This window comes from Urocitellus parryii, chromosome 6 (genome assembly GCF_045843805.1).
Source record: "Urocitellus parryii isolate mUroPar1 chromosome 6, mUroPar1.hap1, whole genome shotgun sequence".
Classification (NCBI taxonomy): Eukaryota; Metazoa; Chordata; class Mammalia; order Rodentia; family Sciuridae; genus Urocitellus; species Urocitellus parryii.
Genome location: NC_135536.1, coordinates 106,132,286 through 106,154,127, shown reverse-complemented (window position 1 = coordinate 106,154,127; position 21,842 = coordinate 106,132,286). Strand labels below are relative to the sequence as shown.

Genomic DNA, 21,842 nt, shown 5'->3' with positions numbered 1-21,842 from the left:
AGTAGTAATAGCTTCCAGAAATTATGTGCATTTGCAGACTTTAACCTCAGATGTAGCGTCTGCTCCTCAGGGGTACCAATCTTTGTGTGTGAGCTGGGAGAAAAAGAGAGAATGTGTAAGTATGCCTGGTAGTTGAGAGTGATTTGAAAATGGGAAATGTTTGGGTTTTCAGATGATGTAATGGAGTTGGCAGAATATGCAAGTCTGCTTCCAGAGTGTAAGCAGTAAGAAAATTGGAGCTGGCATCCAGTATTAATGTTGCATAAATTACAATATCGGAAAGAAATTAACCTACACACTAGGTGATTACGCCTCTTAAATACTTAAAACATAAAGGCACACGACTCAAAGGAAAAGCAAACATCATCACCTTATAATTAGCATTTTCAACCTCAAGGAGGGTTGAATGGAGTTCTTTGCATTGGGGAAAATGAGAAGCTTTCTGACTTGGGAGATGCTGCCCAAAAAGATAGCGGTTAGCCTCTAGCCAGTGAGTGTTTGAAGTCCACAGAGAATGTGGTCTGGATTCTCATGACATTGAGGTGACCTCATGAGACATTACCTAGATAGACTTGAGGCTATTGCTGAATTCCTACCTCCTGGGAATTCAAGTGTGAATGGGCTGTGTACCTTTAGCGCCTGAGCTTCCAAAATCAGATGTGTGACTTCATAATCTGAAAGATGACCTCCCCCCATCCTTACAACTGCAGGGAACCTTAGCAGTTTTAATGAAACTCTTCCGTTTTCTAGGTGGTATTAATGATGGCTGGTGTCATTCAGTCCCATCTTTACAGCACAATGAAAACCAGAAAAAAAAGACAGGCAAGAGGCAACATGGGAAGTAGGAATGAAGCGGAAAAAAACCACAGCGAATCTTTAATTTAACAAGGCTTTCAGAGACTTCAGGGAGCCATGAGCGTTGTGACATAACTGTTGTTAAAAAACCTTTTTTCAGAATCTCGTTATTATATGCATGCCGGAAGCTTACATATTTTACTTCAGTAAAGTTATCCTCACAGGGCTGGATTCCATGCACTGGGTTTGCAACACCAGTGCAGAAGGTTGAAGGCTTTTAGAGCAAGCTGACCTAAGGGAAAAATCGAAGCCAAAAGATGGGATTAACATTGAAAAAAAAGCTCGGTTGGGTTGAGATCGAACCCCCTGGAAGCTTGGCTTAGATTGACTTAAAATCAGTTAACAGGGCCTACAATTTATTTGTAGCCCTGAGGACTTCTAGAACCACAAAACTCCTTGACTGTGAAAGTATGTGCCCTCCTCTCTTCCCTTTAATCTCAGGTGAGTCACTTTCTAGTAGGTTCTCTCCCTTAGCAAGTTAGCACCCTTTCTAGAGATGGATTCTCAGATCAACTTTTCTGGCATGAATCTGGCTTCTCTACAGTGAATAAATGAAGCCCTATAGTTTGAAAGTGCTCCTGGCTGGGAGAAAATCCTTTGCCACAGGGACAAAGTGATTTTTTTCTTAAACTGAGGGACTTCAATTTTCCGGTAAATTGCTCATAAAAACATTTATAATTATACGCTTTAAAAATGTAATAGAATAATTTTAGAAAATGCATTTCATGATAGTTATGATAACCTTTTCTGTTGCTCCCCCCCTTCTTTCTTAAAAAGAATTGAATTATTAATCTAGAATTCAAGTCTTGAGTGGCTAAAACATTTATAGCAGACTCTTTTTATGTTAGTCACCTGCTGGAATTTTCCAAAACCTACAGGCATGATGTGGAGCCCTTGACTTTAGAAAATGTCTCTGTTTCTGAAACGGAAGCTCGGATGAAGCCTGCACTGATGCCCCCTCAGGATGAGACCCTTCTGCTTGTGTGTTTGGGGCAGCAGAGGTGGGAGCACCCAGCACATGCCCCCTCATTCCACACAGACTCCTGAAGTGGCACACAAGGAGGCCTGAGAATGGAAATGGTGATAGCCAGGCCTCCTGATGACAGTGGTCTGAGGAGTTTGATGACAGCTGAATCCCTTTGGAAGCAAACTGAATACTCTGTGGACCTGACCTTTGGAATGCCAGTAAGACCAGCCCTTGGCCAATCTTCTTGTCACTTCTGAGTTAAGATGTACTTTTTCTCCAGATTCCTTGTTGTGGTTGTTTTCCCCCCCTGTAGGAACTTGTAGTGTAATGTTAGCAGGACAGATTGAGTTGGATGTTATTGAAAATTCTCTTGGTGTGGTGTGGACTCTCTGGGCTACTTTTCTTGAGAGTACTTTCCCTTTCCCCTCCATCTTCCTAGTGCACTTGATGAACTATTATTATTATTATTTTAAGTTTTTGTACGTACTTCTGCATCTGAGAAAGCAAAAATACCTAACTGCATTTCAGGCATCTGGGAAAAGAGATGTCATGTAACTGCCCTGTGTGTGTATGGTGTGTGCGGGGGGGTTATAATTATATATCCTAATAGGATATCTGCTGCCCACCCTCTTTGTCTTCCATGAGCCATGTACAGGGACTTTGAGGTCAGCATCATCCATTCCCTCATGGAGACTCCTGACCCATTGATCCCAGATTAGTGATAAATTCCTCCAGAGCAAGAAGTCCTTTTGAAAGGCCTTCAGTGGTTGGAGCAAACACTAACTTAGAATGTACAATCCTTTCTGAATGTGGAGATTGTATTCCTTGGTTAGAATTCAGGAATAGTCTGCTCTTTCTCTTTTCCTCTCCCTCCATCACTTTCTTACATTTACCTTTTGTATCTAATTCACAATAGGAAGGGTTACTTTGGAATTAAGCTGTTAAATTTTTCACCCATCTTTGTAGGCTGCTAAAAAATAAAATTGTATCATTTTGAATTAATGCTTTAAAAATCCCAAATAATCAGCATTCAAGTGTTGATTAATATTCAGTAAACCATGATTTTTCTGTAAGGGTACCAAGGCATTACTGATGAATTGATTTTTTCTGACTAACAGTAGATTAATCTGAAATGGTTTTTTTTCTATTTTCCTTATTGAATGTTTTTTAAAGTGTACTGGTCCCCTTTCCTACCCTAGAAAGAACATTGAGGATATAATTGAATCTTTCCTTGAGGCTTGAGAATCTTATGGTGCCACAGGGTCACTGTTCTGAGTATGAATTCTGATTGTACATTACAGAACTATAAATGGAGACAGTGTCAGAGACTGGACTAATCTGTCTTGATCCCAGCATGAAAATTGTTTTCTTTTTTTCTTTTCTTTTTGTTAACTCCTCAGCAGGAATGTTTTGTTATTTGCTTCCCTTGTTTTCTAAGTTGCAAGCAGCAAATTAGAAATTTCATTAGTTGATTCTGGTTAATTGAGGTTTTTAATATATAGGAAAATTCCATCTAGCATCTAGTCTTCTTAATTCTTTCTCTAGAGTTATAGGAGATGCAAAATAATTCTTAAATATTCAGGAAGGCTCTTAACACTTACAATAAGTTATATATTTACTATATTACCATAACATCATGTAATGTTCCCTCTATGTAATGGTGGACAGAAATGCCAGCTAATTTGACCTCTTCCTTAGGTAGGTTAAAGAGGTATCTTTGGCAAAGGGGCTCATGAGTCCCGAGTGTTAGAAAGCTCGAAGGTTAGAAGGAAGAACTTTAAGAATGTTGGTAAAGAACATTTAGATTGTGCAGAAGGAAGCTCTACTTCCAAGCTCAGGCCTGGGCTTCAGTTGGCACCACCTACATGGAAAGCATCCTTGGAGCCATACCACGGTCAGAGGCTGGCTTCCTTGGACTCGTCTCACTTGACCTAAGGATAGTATGTGCTTATATCTTGGATGTCACAGTGTAGGGAATTCAGCTTGGGAGTCTTGGTGTTCTTTTTAGTCAGTAACAACTGACTATTATTTGTTGTTGTTGTCATTGTTGTTGGAACAAAGACATCAAATTGTCTACAGAAATGGGGTGAAATAGGGTGTGGTGAGGAATGGATGTAGCACAGCTTATGGTTCAGGCAGAGCTGGCTTTTGCTTCAGCTCTTACATACTGATGCTAAAAGGAATTACAGGTAACAATTCCCTTGTGTTCATGGAAGAACAGTTTTTTTTTCCCCCTAACAGATTTGTATGGCTTTAACTGACGTGTCATCATTGTGAACTGTCTTCCCACATTACATGCTATGGCACATTAACAGTGGCATGGCATTGTGGGTTCTTGGTGATTGGCTTATCTACTGAACTGGGGCCCTGCTGGCTGGTGGGAGAGCCTTGTGCAGTGCCCATTGATGCTGAGGGTTCAGGTTTTATGTACCTTAAAACATGGCAGAGGACTCCAGGCTGTCCCAGGGAGAGTTTCTATATCAGCAGGTGTGTTTTCTCTGAAACTCCATCAAAGCTTGGGAAAGAATAGGAAGTATTATGGTATAGGGGATTGACAATCCCTAGCCTTGAATATCTTCACGTTAATGGGTGTTGGCATTTCGATCATGAACTATCTTCAAGTTTTCTGAAACAATTAGGGAGTTTCTGCATGTATGCACAGACCATAATAGGTGAACTCATTTGGGGTGCAGGAAAATGTGCCACTTGGTATTGGATCCTCAAGCCAGCGCAAGAGGCAATGCACTGTTAAAAATACCTAGCTTACTTCCGGGGAGGATTTGGTTGAATACTGATGAAGTTTATGAAATATGAATGTAGTGAAGTTGCTGTACGTAAGTGGTAGGTGTGTGTGAAAGGAGTAAGAAGAAATAAAATTGTGTATAAATGACACTCTAAAACTTGATGGAATTGTCCACGTGACAAGAATGGCGACATTTGGGTCTGTGGTTAACAGGGGGAAAGAAACAGGCTCAAAATCTATATGTCAGTCTACAAGTGGGATTAAAAATTAGAGAATATAAAATCATTTATAGGCGAAGAATGCTACCGAGGATAAACGGACAGGTTGCAAAGAATAAAGATGAAATTTCCAGAGATGGGGAAAAATGAGTAGAGCAACATTTGACTCTATAATGAGGTATGGTAATCACTGTATTCCACACTATTAACTATAGTGCTGTTAGTTGGGGAAGCAGTTAGAACCAAACAAAAGGTATAACTAAGAATTTGAGGTTGTGTGGGAGAAATCCTTTTGATCCCCCCAACGTGAATGTAGATGCTGAGACACCAGGCTGCACGTGATGTAATTTTTCCTGTCTCGTCCTGATTAATTGACAGCCCACTGTATGCTTCTTTCCTGAAGGTGACTTTACAATCTCTAGACACAGACATTTCCCTCCGAAGTGGAGTGAAAGAAGGAGAACCACAGCTAAAGTGTGTCTCACTGGGTGAAGTATTTGGGGGGAAAGATAAGAGTGGTGTCAGGGGAAGGGAGTAGTGCACACAGAGATGAAGAAGGCCTGTTTGGGGCTGGGGAGCGGGGGGCCCGTGGATGAAGGCAGGGGATCTCTAGAGGGTAAAGAGACTTCTGTGCAAAAGAAAATGAAATTAGCATTGACTCTGAAATGGCTGGGAATGTGACTTTCTAATTTTAAATTATCTTTAACAAGGGCAATGAAAAGAGGAAAGTTGACACTTTTGAGAAGTTATGACGAACTTGTCGAGAATGCCAATTGACAAAGGCAGGTAAGGGAATACTTGGAAAAACAGCAAGAACAGGTTGAAGGGCACGCTGATCTGCTCACCGGGATGGTGAAGGAATTGGTGGGCGTGTTTATTGACTCTTCCAATTAGTTTTCAAGAGACCTGAAGAAATGGACAGAGATGGAGAAAAAGGCAACCAGATGTGATTCTGCCCTTCCAGAAGCAAAGAGGCTTATATCAACCCATGTGATCGATGCCAGTCACGGCGAGGAGTGACTGTGGAAATTAATGGATTTTCAACATCCAATCACAGAGGAAATGTGTATATTTAGCAAGCCTAAAACCTCTTCAATAAACTGCGTTGCTTTTCATTTTCACTTTCCAGTTATAAAACCAGTGGAAGATGAAAAGCCCACGTGACAATACAGCGTTCACTCCCGGGAACATTTGTGTGACAGGGATATTATATCTGAAAGGACGGGGCAGCTGGGAGGGTGGACTGCCCGTAACTCTCAGTTGTCCAGGTGATGAAGCACTGGGAAAGCAAAGGCAAATGAAATAATTTGATAATAAAAAATGATTTCTCTGTTAGTGACCTGATTACTTGACTGATGCTGACAGGTGTGAAACTGCTGGTGTGGCTCTTGCCATCTCTGGCACTCCTCACCTACCTCGGAGGAGCGTGGGGTTGGGGGAGTAGGAACCAGGGCAGTTTCTATAGACCAGCCTGTTGACCCAGAAATTGTCAAGTTTCTCAGTGGGAGGGACACAGCCAAAGATTACTGAGGTTCTACAACTTTCTCCGCACAGAGAGTCACTAGGAGAATTGATGGGTTCTTGAATGTTCTAGAGCTTGCTCTTTCTTTCTTTCTTTCTTTCTTTCTTTCTTTCTTTCTTTCTTTCTTTCTTTCTTTTTCTTTCTTTCTTTCTTTCTTTTTGTGGGGGGTACCAGGGATTGAACCCAAGGGTGCTTAACCACTGAACCACATCACCACCCCTTTTTATTTTTTATTTTGAGACAGGGTCTCGCTAAATTGCTTAGGGCCTCACTAAGTTGCTGAGGCTGGCTTTTTGGTGCACCTGTTTCAGTCTCCTGAGCCACTGGGATTATAGGCGTGCACCACCATGCCTGGCTAAAACTTGCTTTTTAATCTGAGATTGGGGATATATGTTAGATATGTGAGGTTCACTCATGGTATTGCCACTGGTTCTATTTTATTGGACTACAGTGTGTTAGACCCAGAAGGGGACCTAAGAACCCTCTAGCTCATCCCTCCATTTAAACCAAAGCTCACCGACATCTAGAGGTGTCCAAAACCATAGCAAGGGTATGACAGGACTCCAGGTCTACTTTCTCAACTAATCTTCCTTCCACTTGTGTGCTGTGCCAGGGTTCTCAGAATTTCCTTTCCTCCAGGAAACCCCTTGAGGGTATTAAGGTATGTGTAGAAACTAATGTGGAATTAGGTAGTAGATGTATATATGAAAGTAAGTAGTGAGAGTCATTTTGGCTATGCATCAATAATGGAACATTGTCAGTAACTGTGATTTTTAAATCCCATTGGACGTGTCTATTATTAATTAAAAATTAGCCAGTGAGCTTATAGCTATGTCAGTAAAGTCATTCTAAAGCATAGTGAAAATAATTCTTGAGTCTCATGTTCTGATTAGTAGAGAGGAAGTCACAGGTTGTGGAGTTGTGCATCTTACCCTGTGCTGTTAAGTGTCTCTCCGGCCAGCTTCTTTCTTTAAGATGAAGGCTGCTGTGCCTTTTATAGGGAGAGTGAAAGCAAGTCTATGGTTGGATTACTACAAAGCCATTAAAAGTCATATTGCAGTGGAAAGGTACTTCTTAATGGGTAAAAAGTTTACAACCTGTTGCTAAATGAAAAGTAACAGCTTTCATCACAGTGTGCAGAGAATCACATTATATTTGTGAAAATAATTCCAGTGTGTGTACATGTGTAGATAAGAGATATTTTATAATTCTATCAATAGATTAACTTTGACTCGATAAATTAACATTTCAAAACAATGAAATAATAAAGTGGTTATCTACAGATGGTGGGATTATCTGAGTTTCTTTCTTTCTTTTTTTTTTTTTTTTGCTTTTCTGTATTTTTTGAGTTTCCTGCATTTTGTATGTATTACTAAAAATAAATCTTTTTTCCCAAAAAAACATTGTTTCTGTGTTGTGAAGCTGGGGATGCTATGAAGAAACTCATTTCAAACTTGGTGTGTTACTGGTCCAAGTTTACCAGCCCAAGAGCAAAGAGCAATGCCTTTTTTTTTTTTTCTTTTTTGATTCTAGGTATTGAACCCAGGGGCACTTAACAATTGAGCCACATCATATGCTCTTTTTATTTTTTATTTTGAGATAGGGTCTTGCTAAGTTGCTGAGGCTGGCTTTGAACTTGTGATCCTCCTGCCTCAGAACTCCTGAGCCACTGAGATTACAGGTGTGCCCCCACTGTGCCCAGCTGCGAGCAATACCTTTCGACAGTCACATTCAGCCAGGAAAACTGGAGTCATTCATCTTGAATATTAAAAGGAGTGTCCTAATTTTGGAACTTCTTGACCCTCTAGAGTAATATCTTTGAAACATTCATATTGCAATCCACAATGAGAAAAATAGATATTGTGAGCCAGTATACACATAGTCACATGAATCTGCACATAGAGACAGGCACGCAAGAGAAATAAACTTTTGCTATAAAATATTTACCCTTTAGCTGTGGTGCACTGTTATTTTTGCGCTATTATTTAAAATACAGGTCATGAGCCATCAAATTGGTTTCTTGATCTATTTATGAGCTGCTTCTTGCAAATCTGAAAAACCCTATCCTGGGCATGGGGTAGAAGCAGCCCTTCAGGGGCCTGGGGCCTGGCAGTGGGAGGGAGAAGGGAAGTGTTTCCACAGTAACTGATGTTGAGCTCCAGGTGTTACTCATTATGATTCCAAGGAGGAAGTAGGGGAGGACAAATAATGTAAATACTTATTATTATAATCATACAGTATCTTTATGCCACTTTTAGCACATGCTCATTAATATCCTATTTCATTTAGATATGCATCTGCCTTGACTGGTTTAGAATATAAATACTTGGATCCCCACCCCTTGCTTTGAATACACATCAGTGTGCAAGAGCCCAAGGGTGGTATATTTTTTTTTTCATTCAATCAATATTTACTGTGTGCCAGGCACTGTGCTAGACTCTGGGGATAAAGTAGCACACAAGAGAGGCCAGGTTCCTGCCTTCCTGAATCTTATGTTCTAGTGGTGGCTTTTTGTAGGGTAACCCACTGGGTCCAGACACTTCAAACAGTTCTCTTACCTTGAACTTGACTTTTTTCACCTCTATACCTTTCATGTACCTTCAGCCTTCCCCTCCTCCAGTCCCTCACCCAATCTGTCCTCATGTGTCTTTGCTTATGGGAAATCCTACCATCAATTCAACTACAGTAAGATCCACCCTGTCCTTCCTGAAGTCCCCAAGTTCCCTTTGATAGTTGTCAGTCACATAGGCCTTGCTCATGCAACAAACATGTAACTCTTCCTCTGCCAGTTCCTTTTACATTGTCTTATACTGCTTTTTTTTTTTTTTTTTGTATGTAAGCTTGGTTTCCCCAAGACAGGGATCATGGACAAATGTTTTAATCCTCAGTTTTTGATTAAAGATGGTGCTCATTAACTGTGCAAGTAATCTTTCCCATGTTGCTGTGCAGAGTTCTTTGTTTCTCAAGAGACCAGCTCAGCTCTCTGAACTCTGCAAACTTATCTCTAACTTGCTTGTACTTCCAACTGGGTTTGGGCTTTGGACCCTTGTTTTTCCCACCTCCCATTCTCCTGGATCCACCAGTCCCCTCCATTGCACGCTCAGGCCTGCTCCAATCTTGAATAACTCAGACTGAGGCTGGCCATGTTGGGAGAGTAGTACATATATCTGGCTGTTAGAAGCTTCCTTGGAGTGAGAGAGACCTGGGTCGTAGGCTGGGTATGCTGTTTGACCTCTCAGTCTGTTTCCTCACCTGAAAATTGGGGATGCTGCAGATGTACCTTGGGAGGACCAGGTGTGATAAAAATCAATACTCAGGGCTTGGCAAGAAGCCTGGAAAATATTAAGAGTAGCTCCTGGGATGGTGGCAATAATGATGGAGCAGGTGTGAGGGGTGGTGAAGCCCCCTCACCACCATCCCCTTCTCCTTATTGGGTCCAGTCACCATTGCTTGGAGCATTCCTCCTTGATGCTGATTGGCTGCTCTGTGAAATAAGCAAGAGTCTCAGGGCATCAGTGGAGGTTCTGACGCTTTTCCTCTTACTGCCAGGTCCATTTCTGGGACTGGATCCAGCCCCCATCTCGCAGTTCAGTTACCCTGGGCTGGGTCCTGCCAAGGGAGGACGGATCACTTAAGTTCAACCCATCCACCACTTGTTGGGCTTTCCTGATGTTACCTCTCATGCCTTCAGCTGAACCAGAAGTGACTGTTCATTCCTCCCTCCCTGCAACCCCATCATTCCTGTGGTCCCCCACGACTAATTCTCCCAGTTCGAGGATGGGGTAGACCCCTCCTTCCCACCATGCTCTGTGCTCTCAGTTCTAGCATCTTATCGTTCCTGGCCCTCCCTTCTCCTTCACTCACTTTCTCCTCCCTGCCAAAAAATCCCATTGGAGAAGGCTGTCTGCAAGGGCTCCATTCAACTTGTTCTACATTAATGCTCCACTGTGGTGACCCACTGCTGAGTCGTTCACTTGTAATGTAATCTAATAATTTACATGCACTTTGCAAGCAATACTCTCAGAGACTCACAACCTGCTCAAAATTACTCTGCTGTTACAGTATTTGAGCTGATGAGAGAGCAGCGTGAGAAAGAGTGGTTATTGGTACCACAATAGTTTTGGGTAAACCTGGGAAAATCATGTTAGCGCAAGGATAGGGAGTGCTGATGGATTAGAATATCTTTTCTTAGAGGATCAATTAAACTTGCCACAGGTCTTTTATTGACTTTACTTGTAACTGGACTAGCATAGGTCAAAGTACAGCGAGGTAGGGGCAGAGCAAGCTGGAGGAAATGACTCAAGAGTGGAATCCTGTCTTTCTGGGATGCTCTGAAAAGGTTTTTAGTTTTGATATACTGCATGACTTTTACAGAATTAATTGGCACTGTGATTAGGTGGTTTTATTTCTTCACTCAAACATGTTGGAAGCTGATTCTAATATGCAGTAATAATGAAAATAGAGTAATGCTGTAATAATGGTGCCATTGTAAAGCGAATTACACCATTAAGCATCTATTTTGTCTAATTTGTATTGTGATAGTGTGGGTGATACACAGAGACTTCGAGTAGCTGGTCTTTAAGAAACAGACTCTAGCTAAGAGGAGGGGGTATAATATATTGAACATTCAGCAATGAAAATAAAGGGTGAATGTCATACATGAAAATAAACATGCAGCATATACACACGTATGTAGATGTCGGACTAAGAAGATGTATGGTGCTGGCCTGAAACTTCTTGGCTCACGTTACATTTTAATGATTAAGCTGAATGAGGATGGGTGATCAGTTATGGCAGGTCAAGTCAATAATAGAATCAAGCAAGGCTGGAAAGCAAGGCTTTCTGTATTTTGTTTTTAGCCTCTTCATGCTTGTCATCATGCCTGAGAACCTCTATTCATTGCACTTCTCAAGTTAGCAAAGAAGTGTTAAGGGTCCAGGAACATTGGTCATTTTCCTTTGTCATTTGTCTCGCAAGGAAAGATTAGTAAAACAAGTTCTTCTGCAGCAGAAAGATAGAAGCACATTTTTATGCCTGAAGTCATAACCCAACTCTAAGGAGCTGAAAAAATAGGCTCTGAGAAGGTATCATTTAGAGTGGCTGCTCCCAGTGAGACATGTAAATTTAAAAACCCAGGAACATACTACACCTTGGTTAGGTTCCAATGACTGTATTTTTTTCCCCTTCTGGGGACAGGCTTCTTTGGCCAGGGACTGAGGGTATAGTTTGGCAGTTATTGTCCATGAGTTTCCAACCAGTAGAACGGTATCTCAAGGAGATCCTGAAAACTTCCTTGGTCCATGTTCCACTCTGGATTGCTGCCTCCAAAGCCGCTCTGTGTTCTGCAATAGGAGCATCTCAAAGGGATTTTGCTGGTGGCCTTTCATCTTTTCTCTGCCCTCACTCCAAGATTTTGCTTGTGCAGCATTGTTGACACCATTACCTGGTAAACTGGAACTGCAGAAATACTTTGCCCAAACAATTGAGTTTTTATGGCAGTTAAGAATATATTTAAGGGGCTGGGGTTGTGGCTCAGTTGTAGAGTGCTCACTCAGCATGTTTGAGACCCTGGGTTCAATCCTCAGTACCACATAATAAATAAATAAATAAATAAATAAATAAATAAATAAATAAAGGTATTGTGTCAGCTACAACTAAAAATATTTCTATAAAAAGAATATATTTCTCTCTCTCTCTCTCTCTCTCTCTCTCTCTCTCTCTCTCTCTCTCTTTCTCTCTCTCACACACACACACACACCCACACCCACACACACACACACACGGTACTTGCTCTGATGGTCAAAATACTGAAAGTAAATTTGCTTCATAAACAACTGTGAGCTTCCCTGTACCCCAAATCAACAATGTTGATATTAAACACCACGAAGAATGAAGGAGAGCAAAGACAGCATCAATGCCTGGCATCTGGATTAAGAATATTTTTGGTGGAGAAATTTATTGCAATCCTGAAAGAAAAAAATAGCAATATTATATTGTGCCTAATAAAATGCTATAATGAAAATTATCATGGCATTTGACAACATTCCTTTATTAATTGGTCTTTTCCATTAATTTTTTTTAGTCACAAACATACTCTGCTTTCCTCTCTCATTAGTTACAGTCTTTATTGAATTCACATTTTGCTGCTTCAGCTGTGTTTATCTTCCCATTGGTCTCAGTTCCTCGAGGGCAGGGTTGTAGATTGTCTTCAGTGTTCTGTCTCATATCTCTCTGCCTTTTACTGGGGCATTCAGTGAATGCCCTCAGGATGATAGTGACGGTGCAGCTTAGAATCAATATGTGAAAGTCGAGCCAGCTGAGGGAAAGTGGAATGAGGCAAGAAAACCTAATATTCTTCGAAAGCTTTAGCTGTTTAAAGGTGGTATGATATGCTGTCTCCTTGCATTGACTCCTCAAGGGTTTATTGAGCACTTACTTTGTGCTAGGCCCCGAGTTGGTCAATGGAGGGACAAAGTTGAATTAAGGGATTTAATGGGAAGAAAAGATAGAATAATTTGAAAATTGCAGAGAGTGGTATAATAACCATACTAACAAAGTATATAGCACACAGGAGATGGGGAGAACACTTTGAGAGGAGTCTGGGAAAGCTCACTGAGGTGATTAGATTTGCCTGGGTTTTGAGAACAATGGGGAGATTCTTTAGGCAAAAAGTGAGAGGGCATTCCAGGTTGAGGTGTGAGGTGCAAACTGATGGTTCATTCAGGTCATGTGGCTTGGCCTCACCAAGGAAGGTGCTGGTGAGGACCAAGAGATCAAGCTATAGGAAGTAGGCAGGGGCCATGCACTAAGCATTTGGGGCCTTTTCCCATAGGCCCCAAATTTTGAGCAAGTAAAAAAAAAAAAAATGCTTGCTTTCTTTTTGGTAAGATACTGAAGTAAAAGTACCTTAGGTAAGGGGTGGAGAATTGACAGTGTAGATAGTAAACCCAGGGAAGAGACCTCAGTGATGATTTTGAAGGGGATATGTCAGGCCAGGACTTTAACTGGAGTGTGTAGGGGGTAGAATTTCTCAGGAGATGGAATCAGAGGTGCATGATGGAGGGACTGATAGGAGTCCACCCTAGAGTTAGGGGCAGAATTATTGACCAAGGCAGTTGGGTGGAGTGGGTAGAAAATGTGAGTTAAGATTTGGATGAGATGAGTTGGAGGTGCCAGATGGAAATGTGAGTCTGGCAGGTGGCATGTGACTGTGTATGACATGAAGTATTAGGAGGGAAGAAAAACATTTAGCCAGAACCTGGGGCCGGGGAAGACTATCTGCAGACAGGGAGCCCCAGCTCTGAGTGGCACTTTTCGGGGGGCTGGGTACTAGGGATTGAACTCAGGGGCACTCGACTACTGAGCCACACCCCCAGGCCTGTATTGTATTTTTATTTAGAGACAGGGTCTCGCTGAGTTGCTTAGCATTTCTCTTCTGCTGAGGCTGGCTTTGAACTGGCGATCCTCCCCTGCCTCAGCCTCTCCAGCTACTGAGATGACAGGCACACTCCACCATGCCCAGCTCTGAGCGGCACTTTTGACGGGATTGGAAGATAGAATTTGTGCAATCATGAAGTCATGTTTATGGATTTTGAAGTGATATCAGTGCAGGTGGGTGTGGTCAGGAAATTGAAGGGGATGAATGGTGAAGTGAGAGGGAAAAGATTGAGATCTGGAGATCCTACATCTGCTTAAGAAAATAAGGATGTGTGTCAGCTGGGTCAGGTTATGGTGCCCTGTGCTGCTTCAGGTTGCATTTGTGTTTTTTCCACTTTGGTGGGGATCCTTCCTTCCCAACATACCTAATTGATAAGTGAAGAGTTGCTGCCTTTTTTTTTTTAAAAAAAAAACTTTCTACACAGCCCAGCATTGATTTATCCTGTCTCTAAAGGGAATCTGCCTCACAGTTGGCAGAACCTCAAGGCTGGAGCAATGGAATGAATAGTAGCTTTGGAGAGGTCTCTGCATTGCCCTGGGAGAGAGTCTGTGTGGGAGAGAAAGTTGAAAGAGGGTCTTGAGAAAGGGTGTGAGACCTTCAAAGGATGGGTCCAGCCATGGGAAACTAAATAGAAGATGTTTTGTTTTTGAAGTTCACCAGAAAGACAAAAAAGAAACACACAAGCGTTTGTAGGCAAAGCAGACAATGACATTGGTTATGCTATAGTGAGATTGCCACTGCTGCATGGCATGTGTTGGGCTCCTGTTTTCGGGGGACTTTCTTATATGCAACAGCCTCTGGAAGTCTAGGCAGGAAGTTAATAGTGTTGCAGCCCAGGGACGAACCTGGGAAGTGTTGTGTAATTAGGGGCACCCGTGGACTTAAGACAATGTGGACACTAATAGGCTGACCTTATCTTTAAGTCCAAACTAGCCAGGAGGGGGCCTGCCCTGTTGGAAGAGCCCTCTGTTTGCCCGCCTTCTGAGGCTGGAGCTGGCTGTCTGCTGTTTTCTGGGAGTTCAGTGATTGCCCTGTCCCTAGCCCACTCATGTGTCATGTGAATTATTTGTGTTATCTCTGTGCTGTGAAATTAGAGGCCTGCACCCACCGTGTGGTAAGTGGATTAAAGTAAAAGCCTGTTTTTTATGGTGTGGGGGAAACCCGGGCCAATATGAAGGAACTATTTTGTGTGTGTTTGATCTGACAGTGGGAGGCCTTGGGATGCCAGTGTCTTCTAATACCTGAAAGCTGAGCTCCGGCTGGAGTTTTCTTCAAAGAGGTTTCTATTTTATCTGTTGGCACTTCTGCCGGGAAGGAAGGTCTGGGGTGGGTGAATCTGTGATGATTCTTCTTCTTTTGCTGTTGTTTTCTTCTCTGTCTTTCTAACTTTGCAGAAAGCCCTTCCGGTTATCCACTCAGACCCTGCTCAGGACACTGGTAGCCAAACAGTCCTCTTTTGTTAAGTATTTTTGTTTCTCTTGAAAGGTGCCCTTCAGGACAGCACGGCCTTTATTTGAGCTGTTTATAATTGAGCCCTGAAGAAACTTAAACAGAAATCATTCTAAACCCAGGCCAAGCACCTCCTTTGCCTCGCTCGGCAAAGCTAAACCCACGCGAGATGAAATCCAACCACTGGTTACCTGAGAACCACTTTGGGGAGCTCTCCGGCTTGACTGCCCTCTCTTGGCCACCATCCCAGGAGGCAGCAGAGGCCCAGGGTCAGGCCTGTCTATACAGAGATGCTGGAAGAGTTGAGGCTCTTGGTGAAGGAGTTCAGGCTGGGTTATGATCTACAAGTAGCCTGGAGAAAATGGTTTGGAGTAGACATTTGTGGCTCTTAGTTGTTTTAGAGTTGGACTATTTAGAGGGAATTTTTCCTCTCCGTGGCTCAAGCTTTCAATTAGTTGATTTATATACTCTTTTTTAAAAAATATTTTTTAAAAATTATTTTATTAATTTATAATACCTTTATTTCATTAATTTATTTTATTTAATGCTGAGGATCGAACCCAGTGCCTCACATGTGCTAGGCAAGTGCTCTACCGCTGAGCCACAACCCCAGCCCCTATGTATTCTTTTTTAAGGATATAGACTTTTAAAAGAAAAAGCTGTTCATAGCTATAACTTTGAAATACTTCTGTCATTTCTGTTCCTGCCTGTTTCCTTCAACAAATTAAGGTAAACTAAGTCCTTTGAGAAAACCAGGGTATATATAAGGATTTGATCATTTAGTGGTTGTGATTTGGGGATTACTTCACTTTTAATGGGTCTAGAGTTAACCTCTGGGACTTGAAACAGAATCCTCATCCTCCCCAAGTCATCTGGTTTGGGGCTCAGATCAAGCCTCATTGCCCACAAATACTGCAGTGCGTTTTGGAATTTTTCTTTCCACTTTCAATACCAGCTGAAGGGTCATTTCGGGTTATTTAGGTGGAATAGGGAGAGAATGCTGGGCTTTGTCAGAGAAAGAAAGACTGGCTAGAGAAGTTCTAATCCCTCCGGGCTGTTTGGAGCCTTCTTGAGCGTGAGGTCATTGGTATATTTAAATTCGGAACTTCCACAGTGCAGGTCAGCAAAGCTCTCCCAGCCTCCTTGCTAACTGCAGATTTCTCCCATGTTTCTAGAGGAAGAGACACCTGCCTCTTGGGGGAACCCCCCACTTCACAGGAGCATCTGTGCAACGGGCCCCTGCATACACAGACAACTGAAAAGTGAAGCAGTCTGGAGACAGGCATCATTTTGAGGCTGAAGGACATTTTAGGAAGTTAGGGACTGGTTCTGTGACAGGGAAGTTGAGCTAAATATGCAGTTCTATTTTAATTTTCACTTTATGCCAAGGCAAAAAGCATTGGGAGATAGACTGTAAATGTGTAAGTAAGTCACTACAAGAATAGCCCCTTGAAAAATGCATATCAAGGGAGGCTAAATATTTTCTCATATCACTGAATGCATATGAAAAAGTAATGCTTGATGAAGTTCCTGAGAAAGGGATGTTATACAGCTATGATCACAGTAATGAATTGCACCAAGTACTACTTGGTGATGAAGTAAGTCTTGAGATGTCTTTGTCAGCTCTGGCTGCTATAACAAAATATCGTAGACTGGGTGGCTTAAACAACAGTTGTTTATTTTCTCACAGTTTGGAGCTTGGAAGGCAAGCTTCGGGGTCTGTCAGGCTTGGGCTTGGTAAGGGTCCTTTCCTGGCTTGCAGTCACCTTATCACTGTATCCTCACATGGCATTCAAAGGAGGTGTCTCTTCCTCTTCTTATCAGGGCTCAATGCTTATCATAGTACTCTACCTTCATGACCTCACCTAAACCTAATCACCTCCCAGAGGGACTACCTTTTAATAACATCACATTGGGGTGAGAGCTTGAACATGTAAATTTTAAGGGAACATAGATCTTCAGGCCACATTTGTGGCCAATGCCGAAAGCATACTAATAATTTTCAGGATGGTCAATTTGTCTTCAAAAAGTTGTTAAAAATTCTTATTTTGCTCATGTGTTTGTTTAAACTGTGTGATGTTTTTCTATGCGTATTTCATCACCACATTCCCCATGTACTGTTTGAAATGGATGGTAGTAAAATCCAAGGTAATTAAGGTGATGGTATCATTGTTTAAAATTAGAGAGCATGATTTATTTTTATTTACTTTTTTGGCAATTGAACAGCAAGTTCCTTTGTATTCTGCATAATTGGATCACATTTTAATTTTGTGTCAAGCAAAGATCTATTTTCCATTTCTATTAGGAAGACAAGCCTCTGTGGCTGAGTTTGAATTGGGATTTTGCTGTTGGATGTACTTTTGAAGTTGAGTCAGCTTCTAACAAACTCATCTGTGAATCTTTAGGGTAAGAAAGAAACTTCAGTCTATAGCTGATAAACAGTCATGGAGTTTTGTCTAAAAAAAAGTATTGAGAAGTCAAGAGAGTGAAATATACAACCACCAAGGCAATCAGAGAAGAATCAGATCATGGGTTATCCAGTATGGTTTATATACCAAAAAACATATTGATCTTTCATTCGGGCACATCAGTTTGTGTATATATTCTATTATCTACATGGCTAATGCCCAGGATATTCATATAGAGCAAATTAATGAAGACAAACTGCGAAGGACATACCGGACAAGTAACCATGGGACCTGGGTTCTGATTCCAACTTGACTGTTCATTGTATAAGCAGATTACGCAAGTGGCTGTCAACCCAGAGGCCTCACCTTCTCCATAGTGCAAGGAAGTACTGAGTCATGATATCCTGCCAGCTCCCACATTCTATGACCCCATGCCTAAGGCCCAACTTTTTTAAAAAATATTTTTAGTTGTAGATGGACACAATAACTTTATTTAGTTATTTTTTAATGTGGTGCTGAGGACTGAACTCAGTGCCTCAGACATGCTAGGCAAGCTCTCTACCACTAAGCCATAATCCCAGCCCAAGGCTCAACTTTTTTAAGGAATCCCCAAAGAATATGCAGTCTTTTTTCTCTCTAGCTTAAAATTACTGAGGCATAATTTACATACCATTACATTCACCTGTTTTAATATTACAATTCAAATTTGTGGAGTTGTACCACCACAACTATAACCTAGTATACATACCTATCACCCCTAAAACTCCCTCATGTCCATTTGCTGTCACATCCCCTCTCTGCCCCCAGTCTAAAATAGCCATCGATCTGTATTTGTCTTTACTGGTATTTCATTTAAATCAAATTATATGACACGTGGTTTTTTTGTGTCTGGCTTCTTTCCCTTAGCATGATGTTGTAGCATATGTCAATACAGGTTGAGAGTATCTCTTATCTAAAATGCTTGGAACCAGAAGCATTGCAGATATTAGAAGTTTTTGGATTTTGGAGTGTTTCATAGACTTTTCTAGTTGGGCATCCCTAATCTAAAAATGTCAGATATGTGGAGATGCTTTTTATTATTGAACAATATCCTACTGTGTGTATATATACCAGACTTGTGTATCCATTCACCAGCTGATGGACTTTGTTTTCTTCCTTCTCTGTTCTGTGGTGCACTTCCTCTCACTGTAGTCCCCTCTCTTCCTGAAAAGAATGGATCTCTCTTAGAGAAATGCAAGACCTTTATTTTAGGCCTTCTCTTACAGAAGAGGTTAGGCTTTTGTGGACCAATCTGGCTGGGTCATTGAAGATGTGATTAAGAGGTTCTGCAGCACCTCTCAGTGAACAGGAGAGCCTAAGTCCTGGCGACTTCCCTGTGACATATACTGAATTTGAATGTGAAGTTTCCCCTACAAGGAACTTGACCCCGGAGTTTTCCCAACACAGGCTGCCTGTTGTTGTACGTTGGTTTTACACATTGGGAGATGAAATACTTGGGAGCAAGAGTTAAGAACACTGGCTGTTAATCTGATTAGTAATGTCACTTGCAACATTTTTCTCTGGAAGTCATCAGAATTGTCGTCGATAACAACAAATCCACAGAGAGAAATAGTTGCCTGCTTTGCTTTTCAGCTGTGAATCAAAACGACTGCTAAAAGTCACGGTGAATAAAAGGTAGATAGACTGAGAAGAGGGATGAGATAAATCTTTGGGCTGTTCATTTCTTTAAAGAGGAGCCATGGGCTTGACAGCTTGAACGTGGTAATGTTTTCGGGTTGTGAGAGAAGAGGGGATGTGCATTTCCAATAGGTAAGCCCCTAGCTAATGGAGGGTAATAATTCAGTATTCTGGATGCTTCTCAGATGATTCTCCAGTTTAGAGTCAAGCTCTGGGAATGCAGCTAATCTGTAATATTGTTCTATATTTGGCTGCTCCAAGGCCAACTCATTTCCAGGACTCCATCCTTGGCTAGTGGATCATGTAGGACAAAGGAGATAGTCAACTCCATTTGCCTTTGTCCTCTCCAGAGAGTGGATATCAGTGATATCTTTTAGAATTTAGAAGTTAACTGTTCACTGTTTCTTGTGGTGGAAATGGTGTTTAGCATATCATGACCTGTCTCCTGGGTCCTGGAAAAGCTTTGCCTTGGCTGTGTCCATGTGGTAGGGTTCTTACAGAGAAAGACAAGCCAGGACATGCTTTAGTAACATCAGACCCTCTGTGCCTCTGAGCCTGAGATCCGGTGGCTGCAGGCAGAGAGAGCAGTGTGCGGCTGGGCTTTCCTAAGGACATATCAAGGCATGATCACATTCTTATCCTCTCCCACAGCTTTAAACAGGGAAATATTTTCTTCTCCCTTCCAGGAAGGAACTAGTTAAAGGGGAAAAAAGTCTCTTTGGTGGCGGCAGCAGGGGAGAGAAGGTCCAGGTCCTGTCTTACTTGGACTGTGTTAGCGCATTTTAACAGTTGATCGTTACAAGGATTGTTCTTGTAGGAGTCTCTAACCCATAAGAGCCTTGGGGACAGGAATGCTGTGGGGTGACCTTGTGTTTCCCTAACTTAGTGCTTTGCATACAGTGGGCACTCAGCTATTGTTTTTGAGTAAATAACTGATGAATAAATTTTTTGTATACAACAGACACTATTCATGCAGACGCAAGTGTTTGCAGTAGTTTCTGTCACGATTGCTGGGTACCCAAGCGACAGCAGGCAGAGCTCTTGCTCTTTGGCTCCCTGCTCCCTTGCTGCCTCTCGTGTCTCCCCCTTGCTTCCTTCCACAACTATGTATTTAATCCCTGTGCTCTGCAGGCTCTCCATGAGTGGCTGACGTTATGAAGGCAAAATAAAATATTATTTAAGCTCTCAATGAGTTTGCAAGAACAATTATCCTGGAATTCGGGATGTGATCTGACAGTTTATAACAGTTAAGAGTGCTCACCTATTGCTCACACTGTTCTCAGACTTTCTGATTCTCTCTGCAATCTCAGGAGACAAGAAGTAGGATCCTCGCATTGCAGATGAACGACTGGGGCCTAGAAGAGCTGAGTAGTCTGAGTCTAGAATGTCGCTTTCAGCTATGGCTCCTAGTTCCTATCATGTCCTCTTCCACCACTCTCTAGCCCCTTTCCCTAGCAGGGTTCCATGTGTCTGTATGACAGGCCAGTGCCTGGGGTTTCATTCCATTTCTGTTTATGTCCTTCTCATCTGCAGAGCTGGGAGGTTGCAAGGTAGGCCAGTGGAGCTCCTTGGAGTTGTGCAGTGTTCAGCCCAGTCAGCTGATCATGGCTGCCCCTAGAGATTGTTTTTCTACTTACTCTTGCCCTCTGGCTCTTCCTGTGGCAGCTTCCTTACCCTCCTGGTTGTCGGTTTTCCTTTCGGTCCTTAGGTGGTGTTCTGTTGCCCTCCCTAGCTTGAGATGGCCTTTGCCAGAGAACTCCTTGAGATGTATCTCTCTTCCTCACTGTCTTGGCTGACTTCCAGCTGACTACACAAAGCAAAAACTCCCCTCTTGCGGGAAGAATTCCTGCATGCAATTCTGACAAGAAACTCGAACCAATTGTTGAGAACAACCTGCGACTTGGTGGCTTGGCAGACCTGTGAGCTGCGGACTATGAATATTAAAGACACAGGGCTTCAGAGATGGCAGGACCTGTGAACACAAGGGTGGTGCATCCTCACAACCGCCCAGCTCCTCAGTGCTTTGCAGCCCTAACAGGAACTGCTAAGAGAGAAGTTGCTGAACTTGGCATTGGCTGAGGAGAGGCTTTATTCAGCCAGACTCTTGTGGGCTTGCTGCCCCTTTCTGGAAGCTGTCCACACCAGGAAGGCCAGAATTATTACCATGGACCTGTCTCTGGTTCACTGCTTGTGCAAGAAGAGGGGAAAAACTCAAATTTGATAAAAGTTCACCAAGGCTTTTTTTGGGCCCCCATGTGACACGTTGATGTTTTGGAGCAGGATTTGGCCGAACAACATGAGAACAGCGGCAGTGCTGCCCGGCACGTTGAAGCTTTTAGATTGAAAAGCCTGAACAGAATGTTCAGCTGGAGCTGGGGACGGGTTCCCTTCCTATTCCAGCTCTGCCGTAAGCCTTGGGCCTGATTGGAAAACACACATTGCAGGAATTGGGCAGCCAGCATTTTATGTTTTTTTTTTTTTTTCTTAGACCTGCTTATACCCAGTCTTTCTGTCTCTGTTCCTCCTTTCTTTCTCCCTGTAGCTCTTTTTGGGTAGAAGTCTCAA

The 21,842-nt window shown here is 42.3% G+C and overlaps 1 protein-coding gene and 1 long non-coding RNA gene across 2 annotated transcripts in view; both read left to right on the top strand.

Moving 5' to 3' along the window:
• Rora (RAR related orphan receptor A) overlaps positions 1-21,842 on the top strand; it is a 677,922-nt gene that overhangs the window by 2,823 nt on the left and 653,257 nt on the right. The gene's annotated exons all lie outside the window — the stretch shown is intronic.
• Positions 827-5,252, top strand: LOC144255395 (uncharacterized). Its single transcript, XR_013343751.1, has 3 exons — positions 827-1,296; positions 1,734-2,040; positions 5,187-5,252. It is a non-coding gene; the product is annotated as an uncharacterized LOC144255395 (long non-coding RNA).